Below are 20,100 nucleotides of genomic sequence, written 5' to 3'. Positions count from 1 at the left end.
GTCCTGATAAGCCCAAAGAATGACCCAGAAGCTCTTTAAAGAAACTGATAATAATGACAACAAAAGAAACAGATTCAAGAAATAATGACCCTCTCTTTATACAAAATTAGAACTGGAAACTAAGTCTTATATCAATATTTATTAACTAGCCTTGGTATGCTAAGTATTATGTACACTATTGTCTGGACATTGCCTAGTTCCTGAGGAGTTTAACTTTACACAGAGATACAATAACGGTGTTCTGATTTCTCTTTAGAGGTTTTATAAGCTGTTTTTATTTTACCTCTTAAACTGTGCATTTTTTTTTTCTTGGCTTAAAAAATACCTTCTTAAGTATATTTGTTAGAAGTGTGAGGCAGACATATTCTCATTCCACTTGTTAAGTTCATTTAATAAGATTTATTGGGTACTTAACAGTGTCTTGAGTATTTAACCTTTAATCATTTGTATTTCTTAAACTTCAGATCATTTTATAAATGATCCTTTTGCCATCCCTGCCAAAAACAAAACAAAACAAAAACAAAAGCACCCCCCCCATCAGAAATAATTTGCTGTTTCAAATAAGCAGTCAGTGGGATAATCCAAAACTGTCGATCATATGTTAATTTTTCAACCCAAGCACTTGAAATATTTATAAATGTTTATTTTCTTAAATGGTTATTGGTTATGTTCTTACCACGTGGCACATTTTTGCTTAGACCCAAACTTGTATTGGTCAAAACATAGAGACATTCCATTAAATGCACATAGAGCTGCTAAAAAGTTTTTTTATTTTTACAAGTGAAGACAAGTTTTCTCTTTTCAGGATAATTCAGGATAACAGAGTTTTGGCCGATTTTGACTCTCCTCTCACTGTAGATGTAAAGAGAAATTCAAAAACCTTGCAGTATGTGCAGTTCACTGTACTTTTAATTCTGGGCTCACCTTAGTTGTCTGATCTTGGCAAGTTGCTTAGTCTTGGTGAGCTGCAGTTTTGTCATATGTAAAAAGGGAATGGTGAAACTAAGAGTTGTTTTGAGGAATAGTTTATAAAATGTCGAACACATAGCCTCTTAATAAGTTAATCCTTTGAAGTCTTCCTTCTCTGTTATTTTTGTTGTTGTTCTCAAAGCATCTTACATAGGGTGGACTCTAGCATGTTATCCTTTACATTGTTTCATTCTCACTAGCTGGGAACTCACTCTTTAAGGGGAGGGTCTCCTAGTGTTTACCAGAAAGTGTGTTGCCAGCATATGGATGAATTAGTTATCAGTAGTCAGCTAACATTTATTGGGTACCTACTATGACTGTGAGCTGGGTTATATGTAGGAGCTACAAAGTCAGGAATCATGTCTATCTTTTGGAAGCTTACAGTCTAGTGACTTTCTCCACGTAGCACCATTTTTTGGGAAATCCTATCACATAATGGAGCCTCATTATTCTGAGCTCTTCTAGTCTTAGGGCAGTTCTCTGGACTCAACACTTGCAGCTGCAGCTTCTAGTCTAAAGAATATTGTTTTTACTCCTTTATACAACTGTGGCATATGTGAGATAGTTTTTCTTTTTCTGTTAAGATTTTTATTTATTTATTTGACAGAGATCACAAGTACGCAGAGAGGCAGGCAGAGAGAGAGGGGGGAAGCAGGCTCCCCCCTGAGCAGAGAGCCCGATGTGGGGCTCAATCCCAGGACCCTGGGATCATGACCTGAGCCACCCAGGCGCCCCCTTGTGAGATAGTTTATATCTCTACCTTGGTCCTACTCTGTAATCCAAAACCTGGCACATTGTGTGTGCGTGTCTGTGTGTGAATGGCTATGTATTTAAAAAAAAAAAAAGAAAGAAGGAAAGAGAAAGAAATTGATTTACTTTGTCAGTTGCCTGTAAGTACTTTGGTATTTTTCTTTGGTGTTTATCATTCTTTCTTCTGGTTCTAGGTTTATAGAAAGTTTCAAGCCTCAGTAGGACTATTCTTGAGGCCAGTCACTCCATTTATTTTATACATGAAGAAATTGAAGTGCAAAGTTTTAAAATGATTTTCTGAAAGTCACCTGGTGATAGAGCTAGAACTGCAGTCTGAGTCTCTGGACTAGAGTTCAGGACTCTCTGCATTCAGTGGTGCATGTTCTGTCCTACCTGTTGAGAGGAGTAATTTGCTTCTATTTGAATCTTTTCTACATTATTATTAGAAGGCAGACTTCACAAGATGCCATCATTGGGCCTTTTCTGAGCATAACAGTGCAGGAAGTGGGGCTTTTTCTTCTAATAAAGGAAGTCAAGTAAAATTACAGTAAGTAGTAATGGTATTAATCTACAAACATATCCTATGTCCAGAACAGATGTTTAAAATACTTAAAGATGCTATATAATTTCTTAAATGAAATAACTAATTAATAAATAGATGATAAATTTCTTTGCCAACTTTAATTTTTATTTACCCTTAGAAATGTTACCTGTAGTGTGCTTTGATTTAAATTATCATTAATAAGTAACACCATTATGGATAATGAGTCAAAATGAAGTAACACCATTATGGATAATGAGTCAAAATGAACTTTGTAAGTTTAAGGCCAATCTGAGAATGAAATAAAGCTAATACCTTTTTTTTGAATATTGCTGTTTGCAAATAAGATTTGGTTGACAGTTGTTTCTGTTTGATGCTAAGCTTCGTGACTGTGAATTCCCTAAAATTATATATAAATTCTAAGTTTCAGAGTCTCAACAGGTTCAGTGAACAAAAGCCACCAAGAACCACTGATGTGGAGGAAGAAGCACTAACTTTGGTGTCAGAAGATGCATGGGTTCATCCTTCCAATGTAGCTTCCTAGCTGGTCATGAGCAGGTCATTAACCTTTCAAAGCCTTTGTTCTGTTAACCTCTGTTAAATGAAGGTGATACTTGCTTTGTCTCTTTCAAAGGATTGTTTTTTCAGATGTGATGATTCTCAAAAAAGTAGAATAATACTGTATAAAGTGATCTTATATGTGACTTAGTGACTTGCCCAAGAAAACAAGTTGGTTAGTAATAAGCTGGTGATTGGAACATTGGTATATTTTCATGCTTTTCTCTATAAACATTTTTAACCCTTTCATACTTTAGAAGTATTATTTTGGGAAATACTTAGTATGTGAGTTTATTTTAAATTTGCTAACTACCTTTGAAATAAATAGTAAGATCTTAATAATTACTGATGCACTATTCAGTATTACTAATCCTAAGTCAAAAAAATGCCTTCTGTAATTTGCTTTACTTTTTTTTTTTTTTTTTAAAGATTTTATTTATTTGAGAGAGTGCGAGAGAGAAAGCAGTAGAGAGGGGAGAGTCATGCAGAGGGAGAAGCAGACTCCTTACTGAGGAGAGATCCTGGCACAGGACTCAATTCCAGGACTCCAGGATCATGACCTAAGGTGAAGGCAGACATTGAACCTGCTGAGCCACCTAGACACCCTAATTTGCTTTACTTTTGACCTCTTGTGTTAATTTGAATTAAGGTGAATCCTAAGGTTGACCTGAAAGTAAAAGAGGTTTTAGAGACATAGATTCTTATTGGATAAGATTATTCCAAAAGTTCCATCCTAGGAAGTCTTCTGGAATCTATTAAGATAGCCCATGTGGATCATAGAAAAGAATCCTATGTAAGACTTTATTAAGTTAACATCTATGCCACAAATAAAAAGCATGGAAATTGCATTTGAGCCCTGAACACTTGATTAAGTAGGATAAAATATTCCTTAAATGAAACTCTTGGCTGGCCAATATAGAGCTTAATGTGGTGACTCTTAAACAGTTAAGTGTGTTATAGAAATTGACCTTCTGTACCCTTCGGGGTTAGTTGAGGTTAGTCAAGCGTAGATCCTTGACTAACGTGAAAAATTTTTTTAACCTGTCTCTTTGTGGTGTGCAGGCTTGTAATTTTTTGTTCTTAATGTGATGACATTTTTCTCATTGTATCAAAAGTGATACCTTATCCATTTCAAGCTTCTATTATAATAGATTTCTATTCTTGGATGTGAGAAGGTAGTCTTAGAATTGCTTTTTGTGGCTGTAGCCACTATCCTAATCTGTTTACTTTCATATTTTTCGTAATGCAGAATAAATTCTGAATTTTCTCTCTAAATTATATACTCAGTACAGAAAATAATGTAAGAATCATGTATCTAGAATTCAGTATAGACAAATGTCACATTTTGTCACTTCCTTACCGTCTTTAGCTCCATCTTTAAAACTGGTGTTATTTTCTTCTGAGATGATCATTTCTAGCACTGCAGCTACCACTGTGGGAATTTCTTCATACTGCCAACAAATACTTCCTTTCTCTTATCAGATGTAAAGCATAATCCTCTTGGGAAGGGAAAAGATGAAATGCCAGCAATGTTTTCTGTATAAAGCTTATGGGTCATAGGGAGAAATACAGGTATTTCCAGCTTATTAATTAGTTTAGTATTTTTTCTTAAGAATTCTATTTATTGTGCTGCTGTGTGTGTGTATGTGCCAATACTGATAACCTCATAGTGTACCATACATAAGAATGTTAAGTATTTACCTTTGTTAAATATGAAGTTTTTGTTTGGGGGAAAAATACATGTTTTTTGAGCATCTATTGTATATGACACGTATACTGATCAATAAATCCCATTTCACACAAAAAGTAATTGGGTAAAATTTTTCTTTTCTAGTTTTCTGAAGTGGGCTGACAATGTATCGTATTGCATGTTAGTGATTAAAACTATGCTGTTTAAGATATTCTATATTTAGAGCTTCTATGGAATGAAAAGTTTCTCTAATTACTTCAGCTATTTCATTCATACTCAATTTCTTACACATTTTGCTATGTCTGTGACATATTGCTATATATGGAATGATTATGTCCTTTCAGAATTCATATGATTGAATTGTAACACCCATTGTAATGGTATTAGGAATTGTGGCCTTCCTGAGGTGATTAGATCATGAGGGTAGAGTCCTCACGAATGATATTAGTGCCTTATTAAAGATTGCAGAGTTCCCTTGACCCTTCTGCTATATGAGGACTTAGCCAGAAGACAGCTATCTGTGAACTAGGAGGCTGGTTCTTGCCAGACACTGAATCTGCCAGCACCTTAATACTGGGCTTCCTAGATTCCAAGAATTTGAAAAAGAAGTTTCTGTTTATAAGCCGCCCAGTCTGTGGTATTTTCTTTTAGCAGCCAGAAATGGACTAGGACACATTAAAATGTTTTAAGAATAGAGAGGCAAAATAGAAAATTAAATGGATAAAGTTTGGTAGCTAAGGTAGTGATACACTGTGCTTGACAGAATAGAAGTGCTTAAAAGTTGTCTATATATAGTGTTGAAATGAGAACACTTTAGGAGAATGTATTAGAAAAACCAAGCTAACTTTAGACTTTTAAACACATAAAACTAGATTCCTGCATTTCATATTATTGTATACTTCATTAATTATTGCCCAGTGAACTTTATTTCTAATTATTTTCAAAATGAAAAAGTAAAGTTTTTTGGTGTCAGTAACTCATTAGGGAGTTAGTTTATTCCCTCTAAAATTCCTCTCTTATCTTTTGGGCTAAATGAAAGGCAAAGAGGGATGAACTTAAAAATAGTTGGATCTCAGCTGGAAAATAGGTAAGCTACCTCAACTGAAATAAAATCCTTGCTTTCCTCCTGAATTGAAGATTCTGTGAGAACACTTGCTGTGTGTCTCATTTTTTTTTTTTTTTCCACATGCAGTTTTATGTATTTGTAAGTGCTTGATGAATGTAACTGCTTTCCATTCAGGACTGTCTGTTGTGAGCTGATGAGTAAGAATCACCAGGAACAAAATCCTCTAAGCTTCAGAACTTTTAACTGATTTTAAGTGGATACAGGACTAGGGATCAGCCTGGACAGTGGCCTAAAGACATCTGTACTACAGCCCCACTTCATTGCCTCTCTGTGTGCTGAATTTGATGAGGCTTTTCTAGGAAGGGTGTGTTCGTGTTCTCCGTATTTCTAGCTGACATCAGATTTTGAGAAATTGAGGCTGATCACTATGGTCTACAAGGTTCTCTTAAGTGATCAAGTTTAATTCCCGTAGGTGCTGTTTTAGACAAGTAGCATATGTTTAAAACTGTCAAGACTACAGTAATACTTATTTTATATTCTTACTCTGATATCTTTTCTTTAAAAAGTACGTAGATTAGGGATGCCTGGGTGGCTCAGTTGGTTAAGCAGCTGCCTTCGGCTCCGGTCATGATCCGGATCTAGTCCCACATCGGGCTTCTTGCTCGGCAGGGAGCCTGCTTCTCCCTCTGCCTGCCTCTTTGTCTGCCTGTGCTCGCTCGCTCTCTCTCCCTCTGTCTCTGGCAAATAAATAAATAAAATCTTTAAAAAAAAATACGTGGATTGGATTAGATGATCTCCAAGGTAATTTTCAATTTAGGTATTATATATTCATTTTTTTTCTTTTTGAATATATGTATGTATCTTAATTATAAGATAGTTAAAACATACCATAAATAATACAGCAAATATACACCATCCAGGACTGTAAATTCTGCCACTTTTGATTCTTTGGGAAGTAAATGCTGTTAACCCTCTGTAAGGCAATAACTATCCTGAGGTTCTTGAGTATACATCATATTGTTTATAATTTTACTGTATGCTTGTAGAAGTATCCATAAGTGACAAGTGTTTTGTGTTTCAAATTTTTACAAAATGGTACTGTATTGTATATAATCTTTCATCAGAGTCCTTTTTAAAAAAAAGCATTTTTTTGAAATAAGTGTATTCAATTTGCTATATGGTACTCCATTTATAAAATGTATATATTTCACTATTGATGGATATTTTTAGTTATTTCTTTTTTGTTGTCATAAATAATGCTGAAATGATTGCTTTTACGCATTTTTTGGTATTGGTGTTTAAGAAGATTCATGAAAATGAATTGCCTGAGAATAGGTTGTGAATAACTTTGACCTTAGTAAATATTTCTGAATTCTTCTTTAAAGTCATTATGCCAGGATGCCTGGGTGGCTCAGTCGGTTAACCCAGTGCCATGGGCTCAGGTCATGATCCCAGGGTTTTGGGATTGAGTCCCACATCTGCTTCTTTCTCTCCCTTTGCCTACCACTCTGCCTGCCTGTGCTGTCTCTCTCTGACGAATAAATAAATTGGGGGAAATAAAAAAAACTTTAAAATCATCATGCCAATATATACTTCATATTTGCACTTTGCTTTCCAGTATCCTCGCCCTCATTTGGAATTGTCCTATTTTAAAATTTTTGCAAAGTTGAAATGGATGTGAAATGATACCTTTTTTTATATACCTCATTTTAATTTACATTAAATGGTGTAAATGGTGGGTAAATGGACATGAATTTTATTATTTCTGGCGTCTTTTAAATGTTTCGTAAATTATTGTTTATAAAGAATGAGACATTAGTATATAGTATTTATGTTGTAAAGGACCTAGACCATCATCTCCTCCAACCTTTTTATTTTATAGTGCAGCCATGAAAGTTATCAGAATAAGAAAAAAATACTGCTGGTTGCCTATTATGGTATTCTCTTTTGGGATATAGAATCTCAAGTTTCAGTTGTTGAAATCATGAACCTTTTTCTTTATGATTTGTATTTTTTGTTCAAGAAATTCTCTTTTATATTGTCTGCTAATAGGTTTATGGTTTTTTGTTTTGTTTTTTGCATTTAGGTCCATGTGGGAGGGAGTTGGGAATCAGATTTTTTTTTTTTTTAATGATAAGCAAGTTGTCCCAACATTAAGTATTGAATTCTTCCCCCATTATTTTATTTTATTTTTTGCATGTCCTCTGTATCATCTGCTATGTGCTTGGGTTTGATTTTAATTTCTTTCTTATATTTTTAATTTTTTTGTCTTTTTTTTTTTTTTTTACACCAGTACTACATTGTTTTATTTTAAATAGTTAAGTTTTGAAATCTGGGAATACAGGCCTCCCCTTTATTAATGTTCAGAACTATCTTGTTCTTAGACTTTTATTCTTTCATAATAATTTAAAACCAGTTTATCACATTCCTTTGGGGATATTATTTGGAATTGCATTGAATATATAAATTGAGAATTACCTTGTTATTTATTTGAATCTTCAGTATTTTGTGGTTTTCTTCATAAATGTCTTTTACGCATATGTTATTGAATTTATTAGTTATTTGGTTAATTTTTGCATTGTAAATAGCATCTTTTTTATTCCATTTGATTATTGCTGGTATTGATTTTGTATCCATCAATTTGGGTGAACTCCATCATTTCTAATAGTTTATAATTCTTTTGGATTACTGTGAACAAATAACAATTCTGTCTTTTCAAGTGATCTTTTAAAAATAGAATTCTGGGGCACCTGGGTGGCTCAGTGGGTTAAGCCTCAGCCTTCAGCTCAGGTCATGATCTCAGGGTCTTGGGATTGAGTCCCACATCAGGCTCTCTCTGCTCAGCAGGGAGCCTGCTTCCCCCTCTCTCTGTGCCTGCCTCTCTGCCTATTTGTGATCTCTCTTTCTCAAATAAATGAAATCTTTAAAAAAAAATAAAAATAGAATTATGACCTTGTAATTTTCTATTTAAAATTCTTCTCTGGCTTTCAGAGTAAAACTCAGAAGCCTTTATTAGTTTACAAAGTCTGACATGATCTAGATTCTGTACTTCCTCAGCCTTACCTTTCTCCATACTCCTCGCTAAACAGAACCATCTAACAGTACTGGCCTTTTCAGTTTTTTGAGATGTCTAACCTTTTGTGCCAGACCCTTTGCCAGTGTGTTTCAGTTTGTTTGGAGCACAGTTAGACAACAAATTTCACCCATCACGGGCCTCAGGGAATATTGGTAAATAAGCCGAAATATTACTTAGGGAAGCCTCCCTGAGAATCTCTTTGTACTCATTGATTTTAGTGCTTCTTTGTATTATGGTGTTAATGAATCTTGCTTTTCCTGAGTAAGTAAGGAATTTCAACTGCAATTAAATAATTTCACTTCCTGAGTGAAGTATATGTAAAAGGTATTTTACGAATCTTTTCTAATGAAAAGTAAATATTTGTCTGTCTCTTTTATTAAAGATTTTTTAAAAGTAATCTGTGCAACCAACAATTGAGGCTCACACAACCTCAAAATCAAGAGTCTCATGTTCCACCTTACTGAGCCACCTAGGCACCCTCTCTCTTTTTTAATGTGCAATTTCAAGCATTTGTGAGTGCTAGGTAAATGAATGAATGTTCATGTACTGATTGATTCAGAAATACTATTCCAGTTGGTAACTGGTCAAAAGAATATCATTAGGCTATATTAAATATTTTACTAGACATTCATAGAAAATTAAATGCCCTCAATTTTTATTAAGTCCTTCAAATATGGCTAGTGTTCAGAGCAACAGTTTTCTTTTAACAAGAGGCAGTCTAGTTGACTTAAAATTATATGTGCTAAATTTTCTTAAAAGGATTTTGAAGTTAAATTAGAAGCCAGTCTTTTGTTATCCTTAAATCAAATTTTATGAGTTTATATACTACATTTGATACACAGATAAAATATAGTAAACCTGAAAATATGTGTTTATGATTATTTCAAGGAAAACCCACCTACCTTTAGTTATTTTAGTGTCTTCTGCTATACATCTTTTGTGTGTGTATAACACAGGCTGAAAGCTAGCATAATTCTAGGTTTAATTTTAGGTTAAGCACTGTATAAGATAGAACTCAGTTGAACTATAGTGCAAAAAGAACCCAGGGGAAAATTTCACAATAGTCAGTCCTTGGGACTGTGGCACATTTGCTTCTGTTTTCAGATCATAGAGTTGTTGACCAGAATGAGTGGTTTATCATTAAAGCCAGGAAATTGAAATAAATCTGGTAATTTAGAATTTCTAAAGGATCTCTGAAGATGATACTTGATCTGCACTTAGGTAAGATACTCTCAGTGCCACTAAGCCATGTAATAAAACACTTAAGTAAAGCTGCCTTATTGGGAGAAAATAGCATTTTAATATTGGCCAGTCATGAGTGTACTTTCCGTAGTTATTCAGGTAGGTAAATAAGCATAATTTATTTAATTTCTGAACTGTTCACAGAACCCAGAGGGAGGGGCAGGCCAACTGTCATTTCAGAGAGTTCATTTCTTTTCAGTGATAATGATCCTAGAGTTACTTTCCTATATGTAACTGATTGTGTATAACCCAGATTTGTAGCACAGTCTCAGTTTTAACTACTAGAGTATTCCCATAAATCATAAAACCAAGAATTCTAATATTTTAATATTTCCAGAGAATCTCTTATATTTCCTGGTTGGTCCCCCTCTTAAATATTGATTGGTATGTAGAATTATTTTTGAGTGAGGAAATAAACATATAGTTGTGTATTTTTAAGTACAAAAATAAATGAAAGTTTGCTTTTTCTTAATTCTAAAACATAACAGTTGTTAAATGTAGGTGTAGAAAAACAGAAAATTGCCTGGCAAATACAAAGTAAGTATATCTGTGTAACTACAGATACATGCAGCTTTTTTCCTTTTTTGCGAAGTTAAAAAAAACAAAACAAAAAACAAGCATATAGTTTTTATAGTTCCCACTTTATTGAGATGTAATACACATACCATAAAATTCACCCTTTTAAAGCATGCGATTCATTTTTAGTATATTTGTATTTGGTATATTTGGGTTTTTGTATTCACTGCCGCTAATTTTAGAACATTTTCATCCCTGTTTCATGTACCTGTTAGTAGTCATTCTCTATTTTTTTGTCCTCCAGCCTTTGACAGCCACTAATCTGCTTGCTTTCTATATGGATTTGCTAGATATTTCATATACATGGAATCATAAAATATGTGCTCTTTTGTGTATGACTTCTTTTATATGGTATTGTATTTCAGGGTTTACTTGTAGCACATAACAGCATTTTTTTATGGCTGAATAATATTACACTATTAATATGTGCACTGTTTATTCAGTCATCAGTTGATAACTATTTGGATTGTTCCATTTTTTTATTTTGAATTATGTTTCTGTGAACATTCACATAAAAGCTTTTGTATGGACATATATAGTCATCTCTCAGGTATATCTGGGAGTAAAACTGCTGGATCGTAAGTTATCTGTGTTTAACGTTTTGAGGAACTGCCAGGATCCTCCAAAGTGGCTTCACCCTTTTATAGTTTTCAGCAATGTATGTGTTTTTGATAGCTCTACTTCTGTGCCAAAGTTGATTATCTCTTTATTTTAGTAATTTATATGGGTGTTAAGATATCTTTGTGGTTTTGATTTGCATTTGCTTAATGGTTAATGATGATTACATCTTATGTGCTGATTGGCCGTCTTGGAGAAGGTCTACTCAAATCCTTTGCTGTATTTTAATTGGGTCGTCTTTTTCTTATTCGGTTTTATGTATTCTTTATACATTCTGGTTATAAGTCTTATCAGAGAGATGATTTCCACATAGTTCTCCCCATTCTATTGGGTTGTCTTTTCACTTTCATGATTGTTTCCTTGAAGCAGCCAGGTTTTAATTTTTGGTGAAGTCCAATTTATGTATTTTTCTTTTGTTGCCTTTGGTGGTGGTGTTTAAGAAACCATTGCATAATCTAAGGTCATGAAGGTTTATGCCCGTTTTCTTCTAATAATTTTATAGTTTTAATTCTACTTTGAGGTCTGTCATCTGTTTTTGAGTTAATTTTTGCATATAGTGTGATTTAGGTTTAGATCCAGATTGCATTTGGCATGTTTTTAGATACAGCATACAAATAGCTACCTTTTATTTTTTTCCCACCTGGATAGCCAATTCTCTAGACCACTTGAGGGATACTTTCTTGTTTTAAAATGCCACCTTTTAATTTTATTCAAATATTATTTATTATAGAGAGAGGAAGTACATGTGTGCATGAGCAGGGGAGGGTCAGAGAAGGAGAGAGAATCTCAAGCAGACTGATGAATGAATGCACGGCCCAACTTGGGGCTCAGTCCCATGACCCTGAGATCATGACCTAAACTGAAACCAAGAGTTGGATGCTTAACCAACTGAGTCACACAGGTGCCCCAAAGTGCCACCTTTTTATATATTAAGTTTTCATAAACTAATAAAGTTTTTGAAGTATAACCTATATCCTCTAAAGTATACCCCTTTTTAAGTGTACAGTTTGATATGTTTTGATGCATATACTGTAACAATTACCACAATTAAGATGTAGAACATTTGAATTATTCTGAAAAAATGTTCCTTTGTAGTCATTCCTCCCTTTTGGGCCTGGGCAACCAATGATCTGCTTATTAGTTTTGCCTCTTCTAGAATTGGTATCATAAGTTATATACTCTTATGATTGATATAAAAAGTTAAATACTCTTCTTTTAGCTTTGTTCCTTTAGCTTGAATTTGAGATTTCTTCCATTTTGTGTTTATTACTTTTTAAATTACAGTATGGCTGTACCATAGTTTGCTTTTCATTTTTTGGTGAACATTTAGATTTTTTTCTGGGATTAGGCTATTGTGAATAAAGGTACTCTTTGCACGTGTATTTGAACATATTTTCATCTTTCCAGGGTAAACACCTTGAGATGTAATTACTGGATCACATGAAAGATTTATGTTCAAGTATATAAGGCATTCTTTTCCAAATAGTTAAACAATTTTGCATTCCCACCAGCAATGTGTGGAAGTTCCAGATCTTTCAAATCCTTGTCAACATTTGATAGACATTGTAGACATTTTGATGGGTGTATGGTAGTATCCCATTGCAATTTCTTTTTCTTTAACTATAGTAAAATACATATAAAACCCATCATTTTAACTTTTTTTAAGTGTACAGTTCAGTGGCATAAAGTACATTCATGTTGTATGGCCATCATTCTTACTTATCTCTGGAACTTTTTCATAGTCCTAAACTCAAATTTTGTACCTTTTAAATAGTAACACTCTCCCGCCCCTGTTCTCTTCCTCCTCCCTCCAGCCTCTAGTGACTACTGTTCTACTTTCTGTCTCTAAAAATTTGACTCTGCCAGGTACTTATGTAAGTGTAATCATACAGTATTTGTCCTTTGCTTCTGGTTTGTTTCACTTAACCTGATAGCCTCAGGGTTCACTCATGTTACAGCATATATCTGAATTTTCTTTTTTCCTTCCTTCCTTCATTAATTTTTGTGAGGAGAGAGCACTCACACCCACAGATGAGCAGGGGGAAGGGGAGAGGAAGAGGAGAGAAGCAGACTCCAAAGCTGGGCTTGATCTCCATCTCACAACCCTGAGAGCATGACCTGAGGGAAATGAAGAGTCTAATCCTCAAGTGACTGAGTTGTCCAGGTGCCCCTCCTTTTTAAGGCTGAGTAGTATTTTATTGTATGTAAAAATATCACATTTGTTTAACCATTCATTCACTGAACACTTGGGTTGCTGCTGCTTTTTAGCTATTATGAATAGGCTGCTGTGAACATGGGTGTACAGATAATCTCTTCAAGTCCTTGCTTTCAGTTCTTGCATGTTTAATTCTTGGAAATATACCTAGAAATAGTATTGCTAGGTCATTTGGTAATTTTGGAGGGGTGAATCAACATAACCATGTTGTACCCATGGTACAACTGTAGCATGGCTGTACCCATTTTACATTCCTACCAGCAATCACAAGGTTCCAGTTGTTCCACATCTTTGCTAACACTTGTTATTTTGTTATTTTTAAAAAATAATTTTCATACTAAAGGTTGTGAAAAATCATGGTTACATTTCCCTGATGAAGAATGATACTGAGAAGTTTTCATGTGCTATTAGCCATGTATATATCTTTTTTGAGTATCCATATATTTTGCTCATTCTTTTCAGGATACAAACTTTTTATTAGATGTATGTATTTCTTCTGTGTCATTACTGATTTTTTTGGTTAATTATTTTATTAATTACCAAGAGAGGAGTATTGAAATCTTCAACTGTAATTGTGAGCTTGCTATCTTTTCTTTCAGGTTTTGTCCATTTTCGCCTCATATATTTTAAAGCTGTAGATAATAGGTTCAGTCACGTTTAGATCTCTTAGATCTCTCTGATGGATTGATTCTGTATTGTTATTTCTCTGGTTCTCTGGTAATGTTCCTGGTCCTAAAGTCTACTTTGTCTGGTATTAGTATAACCACCACTCCTTTATTATGCTTCATGTTGGAATATTACATCTTTTCAAACCTATGTGTCATTATGTATATAATGTCTTTCTTTTAGACAATGTATAGTTGCATCTTTTGGGTTGATTTTTATAATTTCTTGCTTTCTGAGTGTTCAGTCAATTTGCATTTGTTATAATTGACTATATGGTTGGGTTTCAGATTACCAAGTTACTATACATTTTCTATTTGTTCCATCTATCTTCTGTCTCCCCTTTCCTGTTTTCTTTTGGATTGAGCATTTTTATAGAAGTTTGTTTGATCTTTGCTATTAGCTTATACCTTATTCTTCCTCTGCCCCCAGTGGTTGTACTAGTACTTAGAATATCCCTTGGTTTATATCAGTCTACTTTCAGAAATAAACCTCTAAGAGTATATTGTGAGAATTCTCATACAGTATAAATTTGTAGTCTTATATTTTACTTCTACATAAGGTATAAATTCCACAGTCTTATTTGTAATTATTTCTTTTAAATGGCTAATTGTTTTGTAAAGACATTTAAAAACCAAGAAATTATCAAACCAAGTTATTAAACGAAGTTTTTAAGCCAAATCATCAACATTTTTTATATTTATGCTCGTATTTACCATTTTCGTTTTCCTTTGTGTAGATTTTGTATAGATTTCTTTATGTATTTTTTTATTGAAGATTTTACTCATTTATTCCACAGAGACACAGTGAGAGAGGGAACATAAGCAGGGGCAGTGAGAGAGGGAGAAGCAGGCTTCCCTCAGAGCAGGGAGCCCAATGTGGGGAGGGGGGGATGCAGGGGATGTGGGGGATGAGGGGCTCGATCCCAGGACCCTGAGATCATCCTCTGAGCAGAAGGCAAATGCTTAATGACTGAGCCACCAGGCGCCCCTAGAAATTTTTGAAGTGCAGATCTTTTGGCCCAAAAACTTTAAGGTTTTATTTGCATGAAAATACCTCTATTTCTCTTTTACTGTTTTATTAGGAAAAATACTCAAATTCACAAAGGTGTGAAATAATTATAGAATGTAATTCCTCAGTTAACATTTTGCTTTGTGTCATATCTGCCCATCTATTTGTTTTATTTTTTTTTATTTTATTTTTTTTTAAAGATTTTATTTATTTATTTGACAGAGAGAGATCACAAGTAGGCAGAGAGGCAGGCAGAGAGAGAGGAGGAAGCAGGCTCCCTGCCGAGCAGAGAGCCCGATGTGGGACTCGATCCCAGGACCTGAGATCATGACCTGAGCTGAAGTCAGCGGCCCAACCCACTGAGCCACCCAGGCGCCCCTTGTTTTATTTTTTGATGCTTTTCAAAGTAACTTGCAGTTATTAGTATTCCTCATCCTTAACTTCAGCATGTATATTGTCAACTGAAACTTAGTAACTTATTATTAACTAAGTTTAGTTTATTGAATTTAACTGACTTTAGTATATTGTTCTAGTTATTTATTTCTGTGTAACAAATCACCCTTAAATATCAGAATTTAGTTTGCTTATGAACCTGTGCTTTGTGCAGAGACTAGAAAGCGTAGTTTGTCTTGGCTTCAAGCACGTCAGAGTGGCTTGATAATTGATGTAACTTGATAGTTGGAGGCTGGAATTATCTGAAGTATGGCTTACAAGTCTGGAGATTGATGCTGGCTATTAGGACTTCAGCTAGAGTTGAGGTCTAGAACACTTAAATACTGCCTTTATATGTATGTGGTTGCTTGGCTTACTTGCCAAGTGGCTGACTTACTCAATATGGCATTGAATGGCATTTTTATGACCTAGCATTAAGTCATAGAGCACCATACTCTCTTGACTGAAAGAATCCTAGAGGCCCCTCATATAAAGGAAAAAGGATATAGACCTCACCACCTGATGGAGAATGCCAGTGTTGATCTTGTAAGAAAGGCATGTGTGATTATATTGTGGTAGCAATCTTTGGAAAGTAAAATCTGCCACATATACCATTCTATGAGCTTTGACAAATGTGTACACCTTTGTAGCACTTAAGTCCTATAGAACCTAAGTTATAGAACCTGTACCCATTCCTGGTCAGTTCCTGTCCCCACATCACTTCTCCAAATCAAACATCGTTCTCATCACTTTCATCCTAGATTAGTTTACCTTGGACTAGAATTTGTATGAGGTTTCTTTGATTCAGCGTAATATTTTTGAGATTCATCCATGTTATTGCATGTGTAAGTTGTTTGTAATGTCATTCTTTTACTGTTTTCAGCTGTTAACGGATAAAGCTAAAGTAAACAATTATTTGAAAGTCTTTGTGGATATATATGGTATCTTTTCTCTTGGATAAATGCCTGGGAATGTGATTTTTGGGTTATAGGGTAGACCAGATCTTTTCTCCAGATTGGTTTGGTTTGTTTTTACACTCCTGCCAACAATAGATGAGATTTCCAGTCGCCTAACGTCCTTATCTAACATTTAGGGCTCTTAGTTATTTTGATGTAGCCATTCTGGTAGATGTATAGGTGTTTCTCTTCATATTTTGGAGGGTATTTTCACTTGATATACAATTCTAGATCTGTTTTTCTTTCAGCCATTTCTTTTTTTTTTTTTAAGATTCTATTTATATATTTTTAAAAGATCTTACTTATTTTAGAGAGTGTGTGCATGAGCGTAAGCAGGGGAAGGAACAGAAGACGAGGAAGAGGGAGGTTCTGGGAATGAATCTCAAGCAGACTTCTGCGCCAAGCACAGAACCCAGTGCAGGGCTTGATCGCTTGACCCCAAGATCGTGACTTGAGTCAACCAAGAGTCTGATGCTTAACTAACTGAGGCATCCAGGTGCCCCATTTTAGCCTTTGTTTCTGATGAGAAGTCTGTGGTCATACTTCTCTTCCTTCTGCTGTACTTAAAGTCTTTTCTCTCTGCCCCCTTTTGAGATTTTCTGTTTATCACTGGTTTCCTTTGTGATTATCCTACTTAGGTTTTATGGTTTCATCAAATTTGGAATAAGTGTCAACCATTATTTCTTCTACGTATTTTTTAAATCATTTACCTTCCTCTTACACGGTCCAGTTACGGGTGTGTTAAATCATTTGATCTTGTCCATAGGTCATTAACGTATTTTTTCTGGTCTTTTTGTCTCTCTGTGCTTGAGATTGCTTTGTTTTCTGTTTCATTGTTCCTTTTTTTTCTTCCTGTAGTGTCATTATACATTGTATTTCTGAAACTCCCATTTGATTTATATTTGTATTTTCCGTTTCTTACATAGTCTTTGAATTTTTGAGGATATTTTTAATAGTATTTGAAAGCCCTCATGTGCTGGTACCATCAGTTCATTGATTTCAGGGTCCATTGATTGGTTTTTCTCTTGGTTCTGCGTCATATTTCCTTGCTGCATATTTAGTAATTTCTTATTGGATGCTGCACATAATGGCCTGTTATTGAGTGACTAGATTTTGTTGTTTTTTTTTTTAGAGTATTAAACTTTGTTTTGGCAACCAACTAAGTAACTTGCTGGTCACTTTGATCCCTCAAAAAGCTATATTAGGGTGTCTTTATTTAAGTAGCTACTATAAAGTCATGGCCCTTCTCCACAAAATATCCCCAGTGTCAGTCTTCATTCTGGTTAGGGGGATTTTAGGCATTGTCCTGTATGAGCACTGGGAATTGAACTCACTGTTCCTCTTTTTCTAGCTTCAAGGAATCTTTTACCTTACAGCTTAGGAGCAGAATCAAAGGACTGCCAAGTGGCAGATTTCTGGAGCCTTTTCTCTGCATAGCTGCCCTCCTCTCATTCTGTTCTAGAGATTCTACCATTCAGCCTCTGGAACTCTTGAGTTCTTGGTTTTCATTTTAGTGATACTGTTGTTCTCGGATTAGATTTTCCCTTCATTGGCTACAGATTAGAAAGTGCCTCCAGACAGAAATCTAAACTGGGGGGCCCACTTTATTTCTCTTCATTCACTAATGGATCACAGTCCTGCATTTCCTGTTACCAGATCTGAAAACAGCTGTTTCATATGTTGTCCTTTTTTTTTTTTTTTTTGACAAAAAGTAACTGTTAACACACTTCTCAATCTTTCTCTGGGCTTACCTTCTGTTCCACTTAACCTGTTTATCTAATACTCATAACTTACCTTTAAAAATAAACGTTTGTTTGAAGTATACATGAGAATGCATATAAAACGTACACAGAGCTTGTCAAACTTTCACACACTGAGCACATGTTTATCCAGCAGTCAGATCAAGAAATAACAGCAGCAGCAACTCTGAAGCCCCTTATACTCTTTGTTATTACCTCTGTCTCCCAGAGGAACCTCTATCCTGACTTCGAATAGCATAGATTAGATTTTCCTGTTTTTATGCTTTATGTAACTAGAATCCATCATTTTAAATTGTGTCTGGCTTCTCTCACTTAACATATTTATGACATTCGTCCACATTGTTGGTTGTAGTCATTGAGTTTATGATAGTTGCTGAATAGTATTCTGTTTTAGGATTACACTACAGTTTATTCGTTTTGCTGTTGATGGGCAGATACTTAGTTTTGATTTGGGACTACTTAGAATATTGCTGTTCTAAACATTCCACTAAATATGTACTCATTTCTGTTTGATGTATACTTAGAAGTGGAAGTTTTCAGTTTTAGAGTATGCATGCATTTAGTTTTAGTAAATACTCTCAGGTTTTTGAGAGTTGTACTGGTTTTAATTATTTAATATTTCATGGTTTAATCCCTGGCAGAACAAGTTTCTTGGGGAAAAGAGACATTATTCCTCCATTAGAAAGTGAAACTTTCTTGGTTATTGTGGTATGCTTGGTCTTCAGACTTTTGATTAAATTGGCATTGGATTAAATTTGTGTTAATTGGGGGGAAAATCATACTCTTGTTTGTTTATACATGAATTCCATTTGGAACTAGCCCACAATCTTTTGTCAGGATCCTGATTCTTTTTTGTTATTGATTTTGTAGAGGGAAGTTGTGGTGTCAAGAGAACAGTCTCTCCATTACTAGGAGAGTAAAAATATGGGTAAGATGAGCCATACCATGAACCAGGTTATAACTAGAAGCACTGATAAATGTATACAGATAGCTATAATACAAGGTAGAAAATAACAAATGATAGGATTGAAATTTATGTGTATTGTATTAGTAACATATAATAAGATCCAAAAGACTGTGATTATTTACAGAAGAGCTTTGAGAACTCTGTGAGATACAGCCTTTAGAATGAATGGAGTTTTTAATAGGGTATGGTAGATTGTTGGGGGATGGAATTTAGTTAGCAAGGGATAGGGAAGTATTTCTGAGTGAAGTGACCTAAGAAACAAAACAACTGAAGTCAGAAATTCCAGAGGCCAGCATGTAATAACCAGTAATTCAGGGATGGGACCAGATCATCAAGTACGTTGTAATAATGTTATGTATTGGGCAGTAAATATGAGTGGGTAGAGATCAGTGACAAGGACCTCATATGATATGTGGAGTTTGGAATTTATCCTGTAGGCATTGAGGAAGCATAGACTATTTTGAGCTTGACAGTGATATGAACAAAGTCAGGAAGATAATTCTAGTAGACGAAGTAAGGGATAAAAGCAAATGGGAAACCAGATGAAGTAATGAGGGTCTGTACTTTTTTGGTATGCATGGAGGAAAATAAAAAGAAGCAGGAGATATTTCAAAGGTAAAATTTACAGAATTTGATTATAAATTAAAAGCATGGTACAATGGAATGAGCATGGTCTTTAGAATCATACAACTTGTGTTTGAATCATAACCTTTATTTACTAGTTAAATGACCTAAATATAAATAAAGCAAGTCACCTAAGAGAAAACTCTCCTCTCTGTGAGCATCTTCAAGCATTAAAAGTATAAAAATGAATGATGCAGAGTCTGGACTGGCAAGTTTTGGCCAAATTGTGTATAGTTTGATCTGAAATGTTTGGGAAATCGGGTTTTATTCTGAGAGCAACCAAAAGGCAACAAAGGAAGAATTGGGGGTAGTGTTGGAATATGGGGGATTTCTGAGATAGAATTGGTAGCACTGGGAGAGCAATTTGTTTTACTGAGAAAGAGGGG

General features: G+C 34.7%; 1 protein-coding gene across 9 annotated transcripts in view; it reads left to right on the top strand.

The window, feature by feature from the left end:
- The window catches only part of UBE3A (ubiquitin protein ligase E3A), a 92,418-nt gene that overhangs the window by 1,482 nt on the left and 70,836 nt on the right, over positions 1-20,100 (top strand). For 2 of the 9 annotated variants that reach the window (XM_045070712.1, XM_045070711.1), the window contains exon 1: positions 2,370-2,818. The exons of 6 other annotated variants lie outside the window; for them this stretch is intronic. The gene's annotated coding sequence lies outside the window, so the exon portion shown is untranslated. Of the gene's footprint in view, positions 1-2,165; positions 2,267-2,369; positions 2,819-20,100 lie in introns of those variants that run through there. One more of the 9 variants, XM_013049946.2, reaches the window with a different exon arrangement.

Source organism: Mustela putorius, unplaced genomic scaffold, assembly GCF_011764305.1.
Source record: "Mustela putorius furo isolate JIRA1106 unplaced genomic scaffold, ASM1176430v1.1 tig00003972_pilon_pilon_pilon, whole genome shotgun sequence".
NCBI classification, from domain to species: Eukaryota; Metazoa; Chordata; class Mammalia; order Carnivora; family Mustelidae; genus Mustela; species Mustela putorius.
This window is presented reverse-complemented; position numbering and strand designations above follow the sequence as displayed.